Genomic DNA, 23,024 nt, shown 5'->3' with positions numbered 1-23,024 from the left:
AAGAACCCTATAGGAATTCAGGTCACCAAGCTGTCGAAGGCATTCTGCTCTGTAGTCAGTGGTTTCTAAAATGACAATGGAACCACCCTTGTCCGCAGGTTTAATAGTGATACCATCGTCCTTGGCTAGAGAAATAAGCGCCTGTTGTTCACATCGCGGTAAGTTGATAAACCTATCGCGCTTTTGTTTGCACAGATCAGTAAACTCACTTAAGACTGCTCTTTCAAAGGTCAATACCTGAGGTGGAACCAAATGTCCTGGGGGTTGAACGTAGATTTTGATCTAAGACCTGTATTCTGTTCACCCTCATCGGTTTCCGTCAGTTGTTTATCCTTGAAAAAATAATGTAATCTTAGTTTTCTGAAGAACTGTGCTAACTCTCACTGAATCCGAAAAGGGTCACCACTAGGGGTGGTGACAAAACCAAGACCCCTGTTAAGAACAGACTCCTCATCTTTGGACAGAATCCGCTTACTTATATTGACTACAAGGCTTGGTTTGTGTTGTTCACTGGTTGTGCCGAGTTCTTTCTCGTGTTGCTCCGAGTACCTGTGTGTGGACCTGAAGCTGGATCCCAGTGTACCTGGGCCTGTGCGTTTCTTCTCCTGCCTCTGGATCTTGGTGGGCCATATCCTAAAAAAGACTGACTATCATATTCAGGTTGATGCCATTGGTGGCTGAAAAGGTTGAGGTGGAAAACCCCATGGGGTAGGCGGCCACCACTGTTGAAATTGTGGTGTGCTGTAACCCCTTTGATTGTAAGGTCTGACGTATCTCCCTTTGCCTCTAAAACGTGGTTTCTGAACACTTGGTCCATCAGTGTCGCTAGTGACTTCATCTGAACTAGAGCCTGAATAGGTAGAGCCGTATCTCCTGCCATTGCTCCTAAACTCTGGTGGTGAATAATTTTCACTCGTGTATGGATAAACATTTTCGTGCTTGAATTTCGCCAGATCTTTCTTAAATGTTTCAATTTTGGTCAGGAGGATGGAATCTTTAAACTCCTTATTGTTTTTATTAGATTCATCCAGGTTTTTCTTAAATAAAGTTGCAGTGATGGTGGTTTTAATTTGTGCTTCTAAAACCTGTATCTCTATCAAGATAGAAGATGCAACCCTCTTAGCTGTGCTGATAATTAGGATCAGCCAATCGCGCGTACAGCGCCACGCTATAAGGGACCAATCTTTTAAGAAGACCCTGTCCTCCAGGAATAGCCGAGGAGCATTTGTTACTTTCAATCCTGGAGGGGCACAATTAGCTCTCAAATACTCGGCCATGATTGCGCCATGAATCGAGGAACGTGAATGTGATTTTTTAAGAATAAGGACTCTGCCCCACTCATTACCTGCATCAGCCAAGGGGGCATTAGGCCCCTCGAGGATGCTGGGTGTATTGTCAAGAATAGATTGGTATGCTGCATCGTCATATGTTAGGCCACTAAATTCTGCCATTCTTACTCAATCACGCGAAATACAGTGTCAACCGAAAAAAGGACTAAATACTAAAGAGAGGAACAGAAGAGAACCCTCAGAGAACAAGAAATCTATGCAGTTAAACAAATCCGCAAAGAAGACAAAGCCTGGACTACCCGTACACAGGTATAGTCCTCATTCAGACCCGCAGCTAAAAGCTGCTCAAAAACATCAGAAATACTATTAAAGAACTAGGGTCTAAGGGAAAGAAATTTTTATAGACCTGCCCATAAGTTCCACTCCCCACTACTAACTCAAATACACACACAAAAAGGAACTGGGGGTCTAGTGACAAACCACACAGGAGAAAAGAGAGAGGGATATTAGTGCAAAGGATCAATAGTAACCAGTCCTAGAGCAGAGCATGGATTTCCATCAATCTTACTCATAGGATGGAGCATGGATTTGCATCAAACTGGCTCTCTTGATCATTCATATCATTTGGTCATCCATCTAATGACGGAGGTATGTCTCTTGATCATAGAGACTACCTCACTGGTTAGAAGCTCTGTCGCTCATTTAGACTGGTAGATATTGACCTCACAAGTAGAACAAGAGTTAGTTGTGTCCAAGATGAATAATCCTATACAGTGCAGTGCAAAAAAATCAGTGAAATTTAAAAAAGGTTGTGTAGAGAGAAAAATCCTAGGTATTGCATTCACTCCGCACACCTTGATTAAAATAGTGTAAAGAAATTATAGCAGTACTTCCTAGTGACTGCTATACGTAGGTCAACATGTTTCAGCCATACGGGTATACTGCCCACGGCTTTCTTCAGGACCTGTGTCTATCTAAAGCATGCTACTGCAGGTAGTGATCACACTACCAATAGTGAAGCATGACAAAACAAATATAAGAAATGTGATAAGCAATCAAGGTTGGAATTAATACAACCTCAGTAGTTACTAATCCTCTGGATCACAGGGTGCAAACGTCACCTAGCGAAATAGGACAATTGTCACACAAAATTCCAACATCAAAAATCACCTGTGCTGTCTCCAAAACAGGCCAACAATTAAATGTGCCTCTTCATTACGTAAAAGCATATACGAATTGCTTACCCCACGTAATCTGGGATTGCCCCTCACCTACCCTGGAACCTGTCTCAGACGAAGGAGGCCCCGCTCTAAATTGTGGGTGATAGAAGAAAAACTGCTTCAAGCCGAGAAACTCATTGGAATCTCAATATAGTCCATCTTAGTACATATGACACATGGTGTCTAAAAAAGTACGCCATCCAATTCACTGGGGCAAACTCCCTCCCCGCAAAACAGTAAATAGTCCCAGTCAGAACCCAAATATCTCATATAGAGCCTGTATAATAACTGACCAATGGTCTAACAAAAATAAAATGAAAAGAAGCATTATCTTAGCATCTCAGTTCAGCCCATACTTAGGCAGGAACTAATTCAAAACAAAAGAAACAAACTAATGCTAATTGCCTCGAAGTCAGACCAATAAGAGTCTAAACAAAGACCTGTACTAAATCAATGTAACAGCGCTTACCTGTCCGTCGTTGCCCCAAGTCTCTCTGAACAGGGTGGGAGGCAACGGCTGACACGGGAAGCGTGCTTTAAGTAGTGGTCTCTGGCACAGCTGAAATCAACCAGCGATTCACAGAATCTGAAAAGCATCACGTGCAGCTCCATAACGCCGGCCTCCGCTGATGTAAGCGTACCACTGTGCGGAAGACGCTGTATACTAATGGCGTCTAACACGAACTACAGGATGATGTCATCCTGCATGGGAGATGTAGTTTCGTTTACTCTCCGTAACTCAAATCAAAACAGGGGGGGACAACGAGTCACCTTGTCATAGAAAAGGTACAAGACACACAGCCTGCATCATGTCCCGAGTACTGATCTCGTGTGTACTCTTATGGACACCTATCAACCCAGTTCGGCATCGGAGAGTAGCGTCTAACCACAGAAACTACAGACTGATGTCATAAAAAATGGAATCGTAGTTTAATGGAATCGTAATCGTTTCTTACTACCCATCACTCATTCCTTCATACCATACACCGGGTCATTTAAAGCAAAATGAATTATACCAAACAACAGGAGTGATCAGAGCGCCAAAGGACAATGGTTTCTTACATCTTTTTAATCCTTTAAGCGTAAGGAAGAACTCAACGATCTTAAAAAGGCAGTAGCTCAAAAACTCTATTCTCGAGTAACTTGGTCGTTCGAAAAGAGTGGAATATAGTAGAATATTGTATCAGATCGCTTCCATTATAAACAGAGCTCATTCTCCATCTTTCTTTTGTAGAGAAGAGATGAAAAGGAAGTATCAGGCTAATGTGTCAGTATACCAAGACAGAAACCAATATAAACCAGACAAATATTATGTCTATAAACCATTAAGGCTCTAGAACATTAAGAGGTGTCACGTGCATACATCCGAGGACCAATATTCACAAGGCATGCCAGATGACAGAGTGTTATGTTTCAGAATGCTACGTAGTTATCTACAAGGAACTGACAAAACCCTTTAGTCTCACAAAATGGACCCATTTCTGTATGTGACCCTCTATATTCATTTACACAGGGTCTACCAGGTAAAGAGAGAGGTCCCTATAGACTAGTCCAGCTTATTTCATCATTCAGACCCAGAGTGTCACACTGGAGCCTGTGGACCCATCTCTGTTCCTTAATGAACAGACATCTAGAAACATCACTAATATGGGAAGGTATATTCGTTTTTTCTAGCACTGTCCAATAAAAATCTTCTGCGCCGTGACTAGCCTCTACAAAATGCCTGGTAAGTCTAGTTGTCAACTTCTTGCACCTGAACGTGCTTTTATGTTCCAGCATGCGCGCCCTGACCTTACGAGTTGTCATTCCAACGTAACGAATTTGGCAAGGGCATGTAAGTAAGTAAATTAAATTACTACTATTGCAATTCGTAAAGTGGGTTTGATTCCAAGGTCTGTTAGATCCTATGTCAATCGTCGTGGTATGAGTAGTTTGTGGACAAACGGAGCACCCCCCACATGGGTGGTGTCCAGTGACTGCAGGTAAATCCCATAGTGTACCCACAGACCTAGTCAAAGGAACCTTGGGACGTGTATGAATCAATCTGTCTTTTAGATTCCCTGCTCTTTTGAAAGCAAAAAGCGGCGGAGCGATTCTATCATTGCAGCTATTTAAAATCCGCCAGTGTTTCTTAATGCTTTTCTTGATGTTATTGGATAGGGTGCTGAATGTATTAACAAACGTCAACCGGTCAAGAGGTGGCTTAGGTGTTGGTGGTTCCAGCAAGGCTTCACGGTTGTTGTTCGAAGCTCTCTTGAGTGCCCGTTTGACCAATTTACGTGGGTAATGTCTATCTAACAACTGCTCAGTTAGAAGACTTGTGTGTATTTTGAACCCCTCAGTAGTGGAGCAGTTCCTTCGGACCCGAAGGAACTGACCGTAAGGCAAATTATCCCTCAGAGCTTTAGGGTGCTGGCTGTCATATCGCAATAGCGAATTTCGTGCCATCGGTTTCCGGTACAGTTCACTCTCGAGACCCTGCGGTGTTACAAAAATAGAGAGATCCAAAAATGCCAAGCAAGTCTTGTCCATCTCTACTGTGAACTTAACGTAATCATTCCGTGTGTTTAGCCACTGATGGAACAGGCCAATTGACTGCTGGTCCCCCCTCCATACCACCAACACATCGTCAATGTACCGCTTCCATAAGCAAATTGATGTAAGGAAGGGGTTGGTGGGGGCCAGCACGTGTTCTTGCTCGAAAGAGTGGACATACAAATTCGCTAAGCTCGGCGCGAAAACACTCCCCATACTGGTCCCTGATATCTGTAAGTAAATGGTGTTCTCATACTTAAAGAAATTTTCTTTCATTGCCAATCGGGCTAGGGCCATGATAAAATGTACGGGTGTGATAGATTTCAAGTCTGTTGCCTCCAAGATAGAAGACACTGTGTCCAGAGTTTCGTCTTGGGGAATTGAGGTGTACAATGATTCGACATCGAAGGAGACTAAAAAGTCTCTCTCCGAGTCGAATTCAATTTGAGGGAGCAGCCGCAGGACGTCTTTCGTGTCCTGGAGATACGTCGGCATCTCTTGGATGATGGGTCTCAAAAAATAGTCCACAAAAGTGGACAAAGGTTCCAATAAAGAGCCTTGGCCCGAAATAATTGGTCTCCCGGGAGGTGGTCTCTGGGACTTATGCACCTTTGGTAAAACATAAAAGTATGGAATAACAGGAAACTTTGTTTGTAAAAACTGGGCTTCACGTGTTGTTATCCAACCTTCACTGAGTGCCTCTTCACTATAGTCCCCAATGGTTTTCTGTAATCTTTCAGTGGGATCCTGTGTAAGAACCCTATAGGAATTCAGGTCACCAAGCTGTCGAAGGCATTCTGCTCTGTAGTCAGTGGTTTCTAAAGGCTTTGTCTTCTTTGCGGATTTGTTTAACTGCATAGATTTCGTGTCCTCTGAGGGTTCTCTTCTGTTCCTCTCTTTAGTATCTAGTCCTTTTTTCGGTTGACACTGTATTTCTCATGATTGAGTAAAAATGGCAGAATTTAGTGGCCTAGCATATGACGATGCAGTATACCAATCTATTCTTGACAATACACCCAGCATCCTCGAGGGGCCTAATTCACACTTGGCTGATGCAGGTAATGAGTGGGGCAGAGTCCTTATTCTTAAAAAATCACATTCACGTTCCTCGATTCATGGCGCAATCATGGCCGAGTATTTGAGAGCTAATTGTGCCCCTCCAGGGTTGATAGTAACAAATGCTCCTCGGATATTCCTGGAGGACAAGGTCTTCTTAAAAGATTGGTCCCTTATAGCGTGGCGCTGTACGCGCGATTGGCTGATCCTAATTATCAGCACAGCTAAGAGGGTTGCAGACTCTATCTTGATAGAGATACAGGTTTTAGAAGCACAAATTAAAACCACCATCACTGCAACTTTATTTATGAAAAACATGGATGAATCTAATAAAAACAATAAGGAGTTTAAAGATTCCATCCTCCTGACCAAAATTGAAAAATTTAAGAAAGGTCTGGCGAAATTCAAGCACGAAAAAGTTTATCCATACACGAGTGAAAATTATTCACCACCAGAGTTTAGGAGCAATGGCAGGAGATACGGCTCTACCTATTCAGGCTCTAGTTCAGATGAAGTCACTAGCGACACTGATGGACCAAGTGCTCAGAACCACGTTTTAGAGGCAAAGGGAGATACGCCAGACCTTACAATCAAAGGGGTTACAGCACACCACAATTTCAACAGTGGTGGCCGCCTACCCCATGGGGTTTTCCACCTCAACCTTTTCAGCCACCAATGGCACCTTATCAACCTGAATATGATAGTCAGTCTTTTTTAGGATATGGCCCACCAAGATCCAGAGGCAGGAGAAGAAACGCACAGGCCCAGGTACACTGGATCCAGCTTCAGGTCCACACACAGTTACTCGGAGCAACACGAGAAAGAACTCGGCACAACCAGTGAACAACACAAACCAAGCCTTGTAGTCAATCTAAGTAAGCGGATTCTGTCCAAAGATGAGGAGTCTGTTCTTAACAGGGGTCTTGGTTTTGTCACCACCTCTAGTGGTGACCCTTTTCGGATTCAGTGCGAGTTAGCACAGTTCTTCAGAAAACTAAGATTACATTTTTTTTTCAAGGATAAACAACTGACGGAAACCGATGAGGGTGAACAGAATACAGGTCTTAGATCAAAATCTACGTTCAACCCCCCAGGACATCTGGTTCCACCTCAGGTATTGACCTTTGAAAGAGCAGTCTTAAGTGAGGTTACTGATCTGTGCAAACAAAAGCGCGATAGGTTTATCAACTTACCATGATGTGAACAACAGGCACTTATTTCTCTAGCCAAGGACGATGGTATCACTATTAAACCTGCGGACAAGGGTGGTTCCATTGTCATTTTAGAAACCACTGACTACAGAGCAGAATGCCTTCGACAGCTTGGTGACCTGAATTCCTATAGGGTTCTTACACAGGATCCCACTGAAAGATTACATAAAACCATTGGGGACTATACTGAAGAGGCACTCAGTGAAGGTTGGATAACAACACGTGAAGCCCAGTTTTTACAAACAAAGTTTCCTGTTATTCCATACTTTTATGTTTTACCAAAGGTGCATAAGTCCCAGAGACCACCTCCCGGGAGACCAATTATTTCGGGCCAAGGCTCTTTATTGGAACCTTTGTCCACTTTTGTGGACTATTTTTTGAGACCCATCGTCCAAGAGATGCCGACGTATCTCCAGGACACGAAAGACGTCCTGTGGCTGCTCCCTCAAATTGAATTCGACTCGGAGAGAGACTTTTTAGTCTCCTTCGATGTCGAATCATTGTACACCTCAATTCCCCAAGACGAAACTCTGGACACAATGTCTTCTATCTTGGAGGCAACAGACTTGAAATCTATCACACCCGTACATTTTATCATGGCCCTAGCCCGATTGGCAATGAAAGAAAATTTCTTTAAGTATGAGAACACCATTTACTTACAGATATCAGGGACCAGTATGGGGAGTGTTTTCGCGCCGAGCTTAGCGAATTTGTATATCCACTCTTTCGAGCAAGAACACGTGCTGGCCCCCACCAACCCCTTCCTTACATCAATTCGCTTATGGAAGCGGTACATTGACGATGTGTTGGTGGTATGGAGGGGGGACCAGCAGTCAATTGACCTGTTCCATCAGTGGCTAAACACACGGAATGATTACCTTAAGTTCACAGTAGAGATGGACAAGACTTGCTTGGCATTTTTGGATCTCTCTAGTTTTGTAACACCGCAGGGTCTCGAGAGTGAACTGTACCGGAAACCTATGGCACGAAATTCGCTATTGCGATATGACAGCCAGCACCCTAAAGCTCTGAGGGATAATTTGCCCTACGGTCAGTTCCTTCGGGTCCGAAGGAACTTCTCCACTACTGAGGGGTTCAAAAGACACACAAGTCTTCTAACTGAGCAGTTGTTAGATTGACATTACCCACGTAAACTGGTCAAACGGGCACTCAAAAGAGCTTCGAACAACAACCGTGATGCCTTGCTGGAACCACCAACACCTAAGCCACCTCTTGACCGGTTGACGTTTGTTAATACATTCAGCACCCTATCCAATAACATGAAGAAAAGCATTAGGAAACACTGGCGGATTTTAAATAGCTGTAATGATAGAATTGCTCCGCCGCTTTTTGCTTTCAAAAGAGCAGGGAATCTAAAAGACAGATTGATTCATACACGTCCCAAGGTTCCTTTGACTAGGTCTGTGGGTACACTATGGGATTTACCTGCAGTCACTGGACACTACCCATGTGGGGGGTGCTCTGTTTGTCCACAAACTACTCATACCACGACGATTGACATAGGATCTAACAGACCTTGGAATCAAACCCACTTTACGAATTGCAATAGTAGTAATTTAATTTACTTACTTACATGCCCTTGCCAAATTCGTTACGTTGGAATGACAACTCGTAAGGTCAGGGCGTGCATGCTGGAACATAAAAGCACGTTCAGGTGCAAGAAGTTGACAACTAGACTTACCAGGCATTTTGTAGAGGATAGTCACGGCGCAGAAGATTTTTATTGGACAGTGCTAGAAAAACCGAATATACCTTACCATATTAGTGATGTTTCTAGATATCTGTTCATTAAGGAACAGAGATGGGTCCACAGGCTCCAGTGTGACACTCTGGGTCTGAATGATGACATACCCTGGACTAGTCTATAGGGACCTCTCTCTTTACCTGGTAGACCCTGTCTAAATGAATATAGAGGGTCACATACAGAAATGGGTCCATTTGGTGAGAGTAAAGGGTTTTGTCAGTTCCTTGTTGATAACTACGTAGCATTCTGAAACATAACACTCTGTCATATGGCATGCCCTGTGAATATTGGTCCTCGGATGTATGCACGTGACACCTCTTAATGTTCTAGAGCCTTAATGGTTTATAGACATAATATTTGTCTGGTTTATATTGGTTTCTGTCTTGGTATACTGACAGATTAGCCTGATACTTCCTTTTCATTTCTTCTCTACAAAAGAAAGATGGAGAATGAGCTCTGTTTATAATGGAAGCGATCTGATACAATATTCTACTATATTCCACTCTTTTCGAACGAGCAAGTTACTCAAGAATAGAGTTTTTGAGCGACTGCCTTTTTAAGATCGTTGAGTTCTTCCTTACGCTTAAAGGATTCAAAAGATGTAAGAAACCATTGTCCTTTGGCGCTCTGATCGCTCCTGTTGTTTGGCATAATTCATTTTGCTTTAAATGACCCGGTGTATGGTATGAAGGAATGAGTGATGGGTAGTAAGAAACGATTACGATTCCATTAAACTACGATTCCATTTTTTATGACATCAGTCTGTAGTTTCTGTGGTTAGACGCTACTCTCCGATGCCGAACTGGGTTGATAGGTGTCCATAAGAGTACACACGAGATCAGTACTCGGGACATGATGCAGGCTTTGTGTCCTGTGCCTTTTCTATGACATGAGAGAACGTATGGTGACTCGTTGTCCCCCCCCGTTTTGATTTGAGTTACGGAGAGTAAACGAAACAACATCTCCCATGCAGGATGACATCATCCTGTAGTTCATAGTTAGACGCCATTTGTATAGAGCGTCTTCCGCACAGTGGTACGCTTACATCAGCGGAGGCTGGCGTTATGGAGCTGCACGTGATGCTTTTCAGATTCTGTGAATCGCTGGTTGATTTCAGCTGTGCCAGAGACCACTACTTAAAGCACGCTTCCTGTGTCAGCCGTTGCCTCCCACCCTGTTCAGAGAGACTTGGGGCAACGACGGACAGGTAAGCGCTGTTACATTGATTTAGTACAGGTCTTTGTTTAGACTCTTATTGGTCTGACTTCGAGGCAATTAGCATTAGTTTGTTTCTTTTGTTTTGAATTAGTTCCTGCCTAAGTATGGGCTGAACTGAGATGCTAAGATAATGCTTATTTTCATTTTATTTTTGTTAGACCATTGGTCAGTTATTATACAGGCTCTATATGAGATATCTGGGTTCTGACAGGGACTATTTACTGTTTTGCGGGGAGGGAGTTTGCCCCAGTGAATTGGATGGCGTACTTTTTTAGACACCATGGGGCAGATTTATGAGCGCCTTGCGCCACTTTTGCGTCACTTTTAACATGGGAAAAGTGACGCAAAAGTGGCGCAAGGGGCTCATAAATCTGCCCCGATGTGTTATATGTACTAAGATGGACTATATTGAGATTCCAATGAGTTTCTCGGCTTGAAGCAGTTTTTCTTCTATCACCCACAATTTAGAGCGGGCCTCCTTCGTCTGAGACAGGTTCCAGGGTAGGTGAGGTGCAATCCCAGATTACGTGGGGTAAGCAATTCGTATATGCTTTTACGTAATGAAGAGGCACATTTAATTGTTGGCCTGTTTTGGAGACAGCAGAGGTGATTTTTGATGTTGGAATTTTGTGTGACAATTGTCCTATTTCTCTAGGTGACGTTTGCACCCTGTGATCCAGAGGATTGGTAACTGCTGAGGTTGTATTAATTCCAACCTTGATTACTTATCACATTTCTTATATTTGTTTTGTCATGCTTCACTATTGGTAGTGTGATCACTGTTTGCAGTAGCATGCTTTAGATAGACACAGGTCCTGAAGAAAGCCGTGGGTAGTATACCCGTATGGCTGAAACATGTTGACCTACGTATAGCAGTCACTAGGAAGTACTGCTATAATTTCTTTACACTATTTGAATCAAGGTGTGCGGAGTGAATGCAATACCTTTCGATTTTTCTCTCTACACAACCTTTTTTATTTTTCACTGATTTTTTTGCACTGTATAGGATTATTCATCTTGGACACAACTACCTCTTGTTCTACTTGTGAGGTCAAGATCTACCAGTCTAAATGAGCGACAGAGCTTCTAACCAGTGAGGTAGTCTCTATGATCAAGAGACATACCTCCGTCATTAGATGGATGACCAAATGATATGAATGATCAAGAGAGACAGTTTGATGCAAATCCATGCTCCATCCTATGAGTAAGATTGATGGAAATCCATGCTCTGCTCTAGGACTGGTTACTATTGATCCTTTGCACTAATATCCCTCTCTCTTTTCTCCTGTGTGTTTTGTCACTAGACCCCCAGTTCCTTTTTGTGTGTGCACGATATTTTTACCACGATATGTTTGTGTAGGTCGGTGTTTTTGTTATCGATATTTAATCAGTGATCCACCCAGGGCCTGTGAATTGAATGCTGCTAATTTCCTTACAGCACTCCTTGTGCCACCCACTCACGAGGCACTTTAAAATTAGTCTTAGGCTGGCCACTACAGCCTGTAGTGCAGTTTTAAAACTTCCATTTCAACCTGACAAATAATCCTTTTCCAGGCCTTTACCTTTCTTTTTAGTACTTATAAGTCACCCCAAGGTAGGCCTTGAAGGCTCCTAGGATATGGTGCATGGTATTTAAAAAATACGAGGTGTGGGTTTAAGTTTTATATGTCATGATTGTAAAAAACTCATACATTTTGTTTTTCACTACTGTAAGGCCTAACTTTCCAATCGACTTACAGTGGCTTCCCTTACTACATTTGGATTGGTAGCAGAAGATGTACGATATTTCAAATGAATTATAATTTAAAATCTTCTTTAATCGTCAGATTTTAAGCCACAGTTCTGAAAATGCCTATTTAGAAAGTTGGCATTCTCTTGTCCTAACCATTTGTGCCTTCTGTCAGTGTCTTGGGTCACATGACTCTGCTGATTGTCTTTTTGTATACCTCCCAGACAGTGAGACAAAGGGGTTAGTTGTAGACAGGATGGCTTGGAGCAGAGCCGTTCTCTGCCCCACTTGGACTTCTAAGTGCTTGCCTCCAGCACACACAAAATAACCTGACCAGTGGCCGCTCCCGCGCTAATGTGGAAGAGGGTCACTCCACTGTCCAGTAAGCAATAGTTAAAGGAAAACTGAAATGATAATAAGCAGCATTATAATCATTTTAGTTTTCAGTTTCCTGGTAAGGGATGGGGCTGGATTGCCAGAGCAGGGGGCAGGAGGAGTTGTGCTCCACTCTAAAGTGTGCATACCTGTTTGGCCTGACCTCTGTGGCCGGCCAAACAGTCATGCACACTTTGCATGTTCTGCACCCAGGCTGCATTACAGCGTGGGTGCAGAAACTGCCCAGTCCAGAGCCGGACTGGGAACTGAAAGCAGCCCTGGCAAATTTTGCCAGACCAGCCCCGTCCAGCGTGTAGCGTGTGAGCGCAGCGAGCGTGCTTGACCACTATTAGGGAGGTTTGGGGGGGTTCTCCCCTCACGAAAATTTTGGAAAAAGACAGACCAAAATGGTACATTTTCCAGCACATTTTCCATCACATATTTAATTTAACATCATAACTTTACATCAAAAAAACTACATTCTGATATTCTTTTATTGTATTTTCAATATATTGTCACTCACATTGTCACACATTAAGCACTGACATGTGATGTCACACATGAGCACACAGGCCACTGAGACCAGAAAATGTGAAATTGTCACACAGAAGCACCTAGGCCACTGAGGGCAGAAACTGTGGAAATGTCACACATAAGCATCTGATAACTAGCACCTAGGGCAAAGAGCCCAGAAACTATGAAAAATCACACCCAGGTCTGGTCACACCAGGCCAGAAAGCATGAAGATGTCACACATAAGCACCCAGGCCAGTAAGCATGGAAATGTCACACATGAGCATCCAGGTCACAGAGGCCAGAAACTGTGGAAATATTACACATAAGCACCCAGGCCAGAAGTCATGGAAAAGTCACATATAAGCACCCAGACAGCAAGAAAGCATGGAAACGTCACACATGGCACCCTGGCCAGAAAGCATGAACAATTCTCGCAAAGGCACCCAGGCCAGTGGCACTGGAACACTTTTCAGAGTGTGGGTGCTGCCATCAATGGTACATCACTGATGTCGTGGGATTGTGAAAAATTCAAGAGTCTCACAAAGAACAAGGGTAGCAATTGAGCCTCGCCTATTCCGGGACATATAAAACTTAAAAGTATATGCCAAACCATTTAAATACACTGCACTCTGCATACTGCACCCTGCCTTATGGACAGGGCTTGCGCTAGTGCTGACATCCTGGTGACATATGTATTAAAAGGGAATATTTTTAGGCCTGGCAAAAGGTTCCTTTTGCCAGGTCAAAATGGCAGTTTTACAAATGCTCAGACAGACTACAATGGCTGGCCCTGGCCTTGACACATGTTTAAATAGGCTACTTAAGTGGGTGGCACAATAAGTGTTGCAGGCCCACTAGCAGCATTTAATTTACAGTACCTGGGTACATGTAGAACCACATTTCTAGGGACTTACAAGTAAATTAAATTTTCCAATTAGAGGTAGTAAAGTGCACTGAGCCCTAAGAGCCAACAAAAATGGCCTTTGGATGTAATAAAGCAGATCAAACCTGAATTTAATTTGGAGGAATCTGAGGCCAACAAGGACTTATCTAACCATGTCTCAGTAGTCAGTATGAACAATATGTATCTAAGAACCCCTTCACAAGGGCGGCCTGCGGAAGACTAGTGCTACAGCTCACCAACCTTGGAGAGCATCTCTCCATGAAGTCCCAGTATCATTTTGAATGTTTAACACAGGAGAGATAGTTTACGGATGCATATTCTTGCGAGTGAAACTACGTTTGTAAGTGTATGGATAGTGTATCACTATTCATTGTCACACTTTTTTGACCATAGCTATTTCCACTGGGATTAAGAGTGCTATCCCCGCTGGCACAGGCCACATTGCTTCACACCTTATTAGACTGATTTAATATTGCCTGTTATATTATATGGTAACTCCATCTAGCAGTGTTCTGCTAAAACTTGTATTTAGATCTTGACAAGGCTTCAAAGGCCCAGATGTGCCCTCTGTTAGCGCTTAGTAGCTCCCCGCTTCAGCCCTTTCTGGCCCTGCAAGTCTCACCCTAGCAGGGGTGGGACGTAACCCATGTTGCATCGCTTCCCAGACCCAATATCCGGACTGATTGATCTGTGACCATCTCCCGTTAGGACATAGGATGCCTGTAACACCAATACATTAAAAAAGGTCAACAAGCTGAACGTCCATTTGAAATAGATCATGTGGAGTTCCGTTAGTGGTCAGATGCTGGCAAGGGAGTGAACCAGTAAACCCCAAAATAAGACCGCCTTGACTGTCTGGAGGTGGAATGCGTGTGGCCCTCAGCAACTACTTATCATGGCCATTGAATACATCTACCCCCGTGTTGAGAGCACATGCATTTTGTGACTGTGTTGCCTCCCCCTACCATGGCCACCTCAAATATTGTCCCATTCCTAAGCAAGTGAGAAGGTTGTATGTGCAAACTGTCTCAGGCTGTGACTACAGGCCTGACCTGCACAAACAAATGAATGACCACTGTGGGTGTACCATAAAAATACAGTTGATAGAGCCAAATGAACATGCTTATGCCTGCTGATAATTCTAAGGTATGATGCACCAGGCCGTGGGACCACCCCAACCAGCACTATCTCATAAATAGATACAAGGATTAACTGCTGCGAGAGACCAAAGAGGAAAAAACTTACCTTCAACACAATGTGTTGGGCAGTTATAAATGGGGACCAAAGACGCAGGGCCTATGGAAGGGATTTAGAAGGACCAACTGAGATAATGAGCAGAAAGAACCATAACCTGCAGTGAGAACTGCCAGCTGGGGTTGGGGATGACGTCATGTGAAATTGCCCAACAACAAATGCGGCAAGAACAATGAATTCATATCGAAACATAGAGCGGTCACTAATTTGATAGCCTGCATAAAAAGATCAGAAGGATGTTGCCTGACCCGTCCTGCTCACGGTGCCCCAACCCAAAATAAATGGCTGACATCTGGGAAGCAATGATCACAAATTAAATGAGTTGAACATTTGTTTTTTTTAACCTTGAATTGATGTACCTGCATCTGGTAGAGCCAACTAGCATTGAATTTACATTAATACTGTGTTCTGTCTATAGAACAAGGTGAGATATCACAGCATATATATACCACCCCGTCTGCACTGCTTTTGTGCGCTTACTTATATTGGTCAGTTTCAGTTCACAATGTTATGGTACTCCCTCTTGTTAGTTTATTTATGCCTCCCATGCATGCACTGCTTGCCAGATGCAAGCACATCTGTGCTCCATTCCTGTTTATTTCTTCCCCTTATTCAAGTTGAAAGGAGAGAGCAGTACCTGTCTTGGGAGACCACCACACTTCCATGGGTGATGAACATAGGTTGCATATTTACTGTGGCATAACGATGCAACTGATATGCACCGCAGGAACGCAGGATACACACCAAGGACAAGAGCATCTGCGCATATCCAAAACACTGACTGGGCCCAGGTTCAGTCAAACTTCCGGCCGAGCCTTAGACCCTTTGTCCCCTGCATACACTCTTGCGCAACCTGTGTAACCGGGTTGATCTCTTCTGGCCAGAGACTGAGCCTTTCACTAGAAAGTGATGTAGACGATTCCTTGAACTACTATCATGTCTCCCCCTAACTGCATTGTGGCTCGAATATTCCCATTCCCAGACCCTAGCAATCATGTAGCGCTTTAAGGGCAATCTGATGATATGTGCAAAAAATGGAACAATCATATTTGGCCCCCAGCCACCCGCAAGTTTCACTGCAACTGTCAATCCCCTCTACCGTATATTTTGGGACAGATACACCCAGCCTTGTGCTCTGCCAGAGAACTCTGTAGGTACACAAGGCACCTCCATTGGGGTTGGAGATGTCAATCTACTGGGGGGAAAAACAAGGGTTCAGCCAGGAAAGAGGGCGACACGCTTACTTTGTATTTATACAGTGGAGGCAGGCTCAGGCGATGGCGGGCGGCCTATTCACTGCACTCTACCACTGCTTGCTTGCTTGCTGCCTGGCTGGCAGCTGCCTTCTCCTTCTATTCTGTGTGCGGCCGGTCTGCGGTGCCCTGGCTGCGTGTGCATGTAAAAAGCTATAGTCAGAAGTAACATGCGCAGGGCGCACTTATGCATAATGCAGTAGGCTGGCGAACTTGGGGACGGAACGCAGATCATTGGTCAGACTCGCGAGTCGCGCTGAATCGGACCAATGATCTGCACCCCTTCCCCAAGTTCGCCCGCCTGGCTCAACGTGCGGCCGCGTCCTAGGGAGGGGATGATCAGGGGTCTCTCTGGTGATGTGAAGGTCATCCATCACTCCTGTGAGGGGCCTGGTAGGGTCACGAGTTGTAGTGGTGCCGAAAGTTAAAGTGCCTGCCCAGTGGTACCGGGAGAATTAATTTACTAGTGCATGCACACAGCACCCTGCGCACACGAACTAGTAAATTAATTCACCCATACACACAGTTAGGCCAGTAAGCATCAGAGATCATCGCCTCACAGGCTGCCTGCACCGGATGCACCTGACCCCACCAACGGCAGTTCTGCTTATTCCCTGCACGGAGCGGAGGTCAGACAGACTATTAATGCAGAGAAACTGTCTGACTCTAACTTCGTCACGGACCAAAAATCGTCCCCAGCAACAAAACCGACCCTCTGTGAAAAAACCGGCCCCCACCCCATCCGGCCTACCGGGGGATTGCCTGGTGTCCGGAATCACCAGTACGGCCCTGGCCCAGTCCCCCATTCTCCATCTGAGCCCTGAACCACGGTGCTCAGATCAATCACAACGCATTGCAGCATTGTGATTGGCTAGGGGAGTCAGGAGCCTGGGTGCTTCCTGGTTCCTGATTCCGAGGGGAGAGCAGTGGTGGTAAGCGGACTGAGAGACAGCAGCCGGCCGGGTGGCCGGCCTATAGGAAAGTGTTTTATATTATTATTTATTTTCATTTACAAGCCCCTCTCCTCCACCCTGCCACCCCCGTTAAATAGCAGCCACCACTGAACCTGATACCAGTCTTTTTTTGCCCCAGACGTTTTTGGAGCCTTGACAGGGGAGGGGAAGAACATTCCAGACCCAGTTGTGGGGCAATATTGGAAATCCCCCCACCTCAAAGGTTGGCAACAGGTATAAAAATTGGACTATCAGAACTACTCTGCAGAATACTCCTGGATCTGTGTAAGACTTCAGAAGGACTACCTTGATCCCAAGAGGACTGCCTTGCTGCTTGAAGGAGAACTGGAACCACTCCTTGAACTCAGAACTATCAAAAGTGACTCCAAGGGCTAGGTGTCTGGCCTCTGTTAGCTACAGGGATATAACAAGCTTTTCAAGCCTTGAACCCTGCTGCTTACCTCTGCTGCAGTGTTTCCTAACCCCGCAAGTTGTGCCCCCAGGTCCTGGGCCTCTGGAAGTAGTGATGGTGGTATTTCTCCAAAAACCTGGGACTTGGAAATATTTTCACTAATAGGTGCCCTGAGAACCAACTAAAAACGGTCCTACCTGCCAGGTGATCCACCCAAGGTGCATCACTGGTTGGTCTAATTTTGCAGTAACTTCTACCATGTTCTCCTCTGCAGCAGCAAAACCTGTTCAGCTTCACCTCTCACCGAAGACATACGGCCTCATGGAGCCCTTGTCGGCTATAGACTGCAGATTCGTCCTGCTGGAGGGCTTGGAATTCCTAAAACGTGACTAGGTCCTAAGGTAAAAATCCTCACTAGGACATTGTCCAGGAGCTCCCCTACGATGAAGCCTCCTCCTCGGACACCACCTGCTTCTATGCCCCGCTGAACTCTTCCTTCTTATGAACATTTCTTAGAAATTGCTTTTAAGTCCAAAGCAAGCCAAGACTGGGCCTAATTCCGCCTTGGAATCCAACCCATTATCCATCGTGGCCGGCCTTAACTTTTGACTTTGCTCCGGTCTTAGAAACAGCCAAATGGCCATTTTAGACAGGACTATTTTTCAAATTTGTTTTGTTTTATTCTTATCTTTGGCTATAAACAGACTCCGTATACAATAGACCAAGTCCTAACTCACAGCTGCCCTAGAGGAATTGGCAATGACGTCTTAACTACTTGTTACGTGTCATCCTCAAACAGGTATTCCTTAGCAACACCCTTTTCATCTCAGCACAGGGCAATCTGGTTTCTTTCTTTAATCAATGGTTGTATAACTAGGAATCTCACGGATATTCTGTTTCCAACTAACATGAAAAGCTTCTTACTTCACGAAAGGGTGTAAATCTAATCCTCTACTCTCCTTCCCTTAGGGAGGTTCTTCTTACTCTCTCTCCTTTTCTTTTCTTTTTCCCTCCTATTCTGAGACTTGCATGTATAAGCAAATTCAAAGAAATAGACAAAAATAGTTGTTCTAAAGAAAACATTAAGAACATCAATATTCCCTATATCTCACATACAATGTATTTATATTTTCAGAATAAAGTCCCCTCTCCCCCTTTTTCATTCTTTGATGGTCCTGAGGAAGGTGATTTCAATAAAAATTTTCACCGAAACGTATGTAGACCAGCTACTTCACAACTGGACAACAAACTCTAGACGGATCAACTTAACCAAATAAGAGAAGAATTTTACCTTGCTGTCAAAATCATCACAGCAAAATTTGATAAACTATTCAAAAAATCAATTTGTAGTAGATCTATCCAGTTGTGTGTTTTTACAAGTCCTTTTTTGTATATTTCTTTGTGTGTGGTATGTATGTTGGGATGCAAGAATAGTATGCAAGAAGAGAATGTAGATATCTATGTCGTCTGTTGAGGAACAAATTCAATTGTTCAAATATTGTGATTTGAAACCAATGTATTTGATGTTCACATTATTGATCACTTGTACTCACTTATTTCCAGAATATTTGTAAATCACAAAAAAGAAAAATATAGAAATGAAATATGAATATATTTTTGATACAAAAAAATCTTTTTGCTTCTTGTTAAATAAAAAAACAAAGAAAAAAAGCAATAATTGTGTGTAGACATTGTATTTATGGGGAATACTGATGTGTTGTTATTTTGATTTTGAGAGTATTTACCAGAAAAAAAGTATGAAAGGTCGGTAAAGAGGTATAAACCTTATATATCTGCTCTTCTTCCCCCCTCTTGGACCTCAAAGTAACTGGGGAACACCTTTTCCCATAATCAGTTTTTGCTCCGGTCTTACGCAACCAGATTGCCGTGATCATTAGGTGCTATTTTCATTTATACTGATTGTTATCATTTTGTTATCATTACATTAATTAAAATGTACTCTATTTTTCTGATTTTTTTTCTTTCTGGTTTGGGGTTTTCACTTTATTACTATTTGAGTTCTGCAAAAATACTTTACATATTTACTTTAAGATTAGTCTGACTGCATTTGTGCCAAGCTACCTGAGGATTAAGCACAGGTAAATTTAGTCTTTCGTAGTTCACTCTGACACGGACTGTGTTTATTGCTTGAGTAGGGTTTTCACCCCTTCAACCCATAACCCAATTTGTTTTAGAGTATATTTATTGAATGCACCTCATCACATGGGCATCAGTGCACCTTATATCAAACCATATTTAATACAGCTGTATGAAGAGAGATGGGTACTTGAAAACCTTCTTGGGAAAGATCAAGATAGGACTTGATGAGTTGGAAATTATAGGATAAATACTATTTAAGAGAAGTATTGAAGAGTGTGAGTCAGTTGAATGTATTCTGATGATCACTTCCATGATCTTGGAACAAAACTTGCATATTCGAACAAGCACTTCAATTTTCAACTGCTTTGAACTTTCCATGATCTGGGTAGGGGTTTGGTGTTATGGAGTGGCCTTTTTTCTCATGATAGCACTTTACAAAACACATACAAAGTGAGCAAATAAAAAATAATGCATAAATACCTGATTGAGAATTTTATGTCGATTTGATTTAATGAATTTCTAGGCTGAGTCAAGACCTGCAATGGTGTTCTTTTCCTATAAAGGTAGGTTGGAGAAGATACAATTGTGTATATTAAGCAGCACATTCTCAAAGGTATCATGGCCCCACATTGGGTCAGTGAAGAATCTGTGTTATAGGGTTAGTATACACAGACATCCCTTTGCACTGCCAACCATACAAACTACTCAGTTGAGTCTGGCCTATGAAGATTTGGAGGCACTTCTAAGAAAGATAGATCATTTGTCAATGCATGCTAGTGCTAGACACAGGCAACTGATCTAAAATCTTCAATGGGAATGCCTGTCTTAAGTTGTCTTAGTAGGTAATGTTGATGATATGCAGTTTCTAAATCATGGCAATGTTAGGCTGCAGTTAGGATACTGATTGAGAATGAAGCCTACAAATTTCACAACTGTGGGAGAGATCTCAAGGGAGAATTACTTTGAACCCAAAATAATACTAAAGGAGTTAGTCTTAGGTAGGTAAAGGAAAAAACTCTGATGACATCATTCAAGCTTCCTTTGGATACATTACTATAGAAATGGGTACGGCATTAGAGGTCTGAAAGTAAGTAAAAAATAGCTCAGAATAATTTGATGCATCATTAATGGCATCACACATACAACTCCCTTAGGTGAGGCAAGCTTGTGTGCAACATTGACCTTATACCGTACACTTCATAGGTAGCCAAGTTCACATTAACAATCAACCATAGATAAATGGGTAACCCCTACTGCATATGGTGTTCAATCTAAAAGTTACTACTGTAAACAGTCTTTACTCTTTGGAGAGAGTTTACTCTGTACCACACTGTTTGCAGACAGTGAAACTCTCAATAAAAAATATTCAAGAGTAATAAAAAGTATCTTTTAAGAACAGTGTTCACCCTATGCCACAAATGTTCGATGAAGCACTATCAATTAAAAAATCCCAAAGTCTGAAGGTGCTAGAGGTCATTGTAACTGTCCCATCATCTTAAGCTAATCAAAGACATGCACATAGTTTAGGACCTTGTGCACACAGTCTTCTATCTTATGTAGAAATTGTCATACTGAGATGATTGTGTTTAATTACTCAAGGCTGCTTACAATGCTTAGTATCTTCTATGTAGAATCTTAGCCCTGTTGGAAAATTATCAGTAGAAAGAAAAAACTTGTGCGTATCATACCGGACATACATCATCAACTGTCACCTGCACACAGAGTTACTTGAGAATACAAAGATTTATAACATGCTCAATACCTCCACACACCTATGATGCATTAAGAGCACATTTGTTTTGTAAACACTTACACCCTTTAGCTGGGCACAGGCTGTACAAAATAAGGTGGAGAAGTAATATGGTACTTACCTGCCACTCTGCAAAATATAAAACACACTCATTGGATGATCAACGATGTCATTTGAGATGTCATCAGTGATGACATAAATGATGTCACTGAACATGTCTTGAGTAATATAATATGTGAGAGCATAAGCAGTGCATGGGGACGCAAGTCATAGTTAGCTCTGCTAACTATAACTGGTGACTTTCTGTGGTTTTTTTTTAGCTCAAAATGTTATGTTGGCACTGACATATTCACCTAATGATAACGTCACTTTATCCTTTGGTTTGTTCAGTGAATTTCTAAGTTTTTTTAAATTTAAAGTAAAATATAATACCAATTCCAAACTGTAATGTCACTTCAACCTTTGTTTTTTTTCAGTGAATGTTTACATTAAGTAATATTTTGTCACCATACGTAAAGCCAACACCTCTGTCCATGCGCTGTGGGGGAGTTGACTGCAGGGCCTGCAGCCAACCACCCCCAGGCAGCCAACCCCATGCCAAGCATTATCTCTGGTTTTGTGGGGCGTGGGGTTGGCCACAGGACCGAGTTTTAGCCAGGCCCTTCATCCATACCCCTGCAGGCAGCCAACCCCAGTCCAGCACGGTGCAGTGACCAACACCCTCACTGGAATCTAACCCCCCGCAGTCTGCCAACCACAGGCTGTGCACGGCCTTTGCCATACATGTCGTAGGGTCAGCCTTCAGGCTGGAGGTACCCCAGTCTCCTGTGTATTTGTTTTTTAAAGGGGAGCGCGCCCCCCTCCTCGAGCCGTATTAGGCTCCATGGACACCATCTCTCATAGACAAATTCAATTATAAAGAGGAGAGGGCTACGTGGCCAACCTCTCAGAGCCTCACTAGGTCCTAGGGACCCCCTCCCCGGAGAAGAGGGGCTGCACTGCCCCCCATTCCCTGAGCCGTATGTTACTTAAAAGAGGAGGAGGACGCATGGCTTCCATCCTCGACCCGACATAGGCCCTGAGGACCCCATTCCCCAAAGCTGTATCTTATTTAAAGGAGAGGGGTACTGCACAGCCCACCTCCCCAAGCATAAGTGAGCCCTGGGATCCCATCCTCAGGGGGCCATATCTTATTTAAAAAGGTGAGGGGGCCGTGCCCCCCTTCCTGGGCCTTCTCAGACCCCAGGAACCCCAGTCCCTGAAGCCAGAGGTAGCACCCACAAACCATACAGTGGGAGGTGTGGGGGGAGCCTGAGGGACCCCTTGCCCCTGGCTGCCATACCCTGCATGGTGCGGAAAACCAGCATTGCTCCTGCCCAGAAGAAGCAGCTATTTATGCTTTCTTCCTCAAAGCGGGAGCAATATATGTTCTGGAGTGCGAGCAGGGAAACAGAACAGAAGTCTGCTCCCAGCCAGTGGGAGGA

This window comes from Triturus cristatus, chromosome 4_1 (assembly GCF_964204655.1).
Source record: "Triturus cristatus chromosome 4_1, aTriCri1.1, whole genome shotgun sequence".
In the NCBI taxonomy this organism is placed as follows: Eukaryota; Metazoa; Chordata; class Amphibia; order Caudata; family Salamandridae; genus Triturus; species Triturus cristatus.
This window is presented reverse-complemented; position numbering follows the sequence as displayed.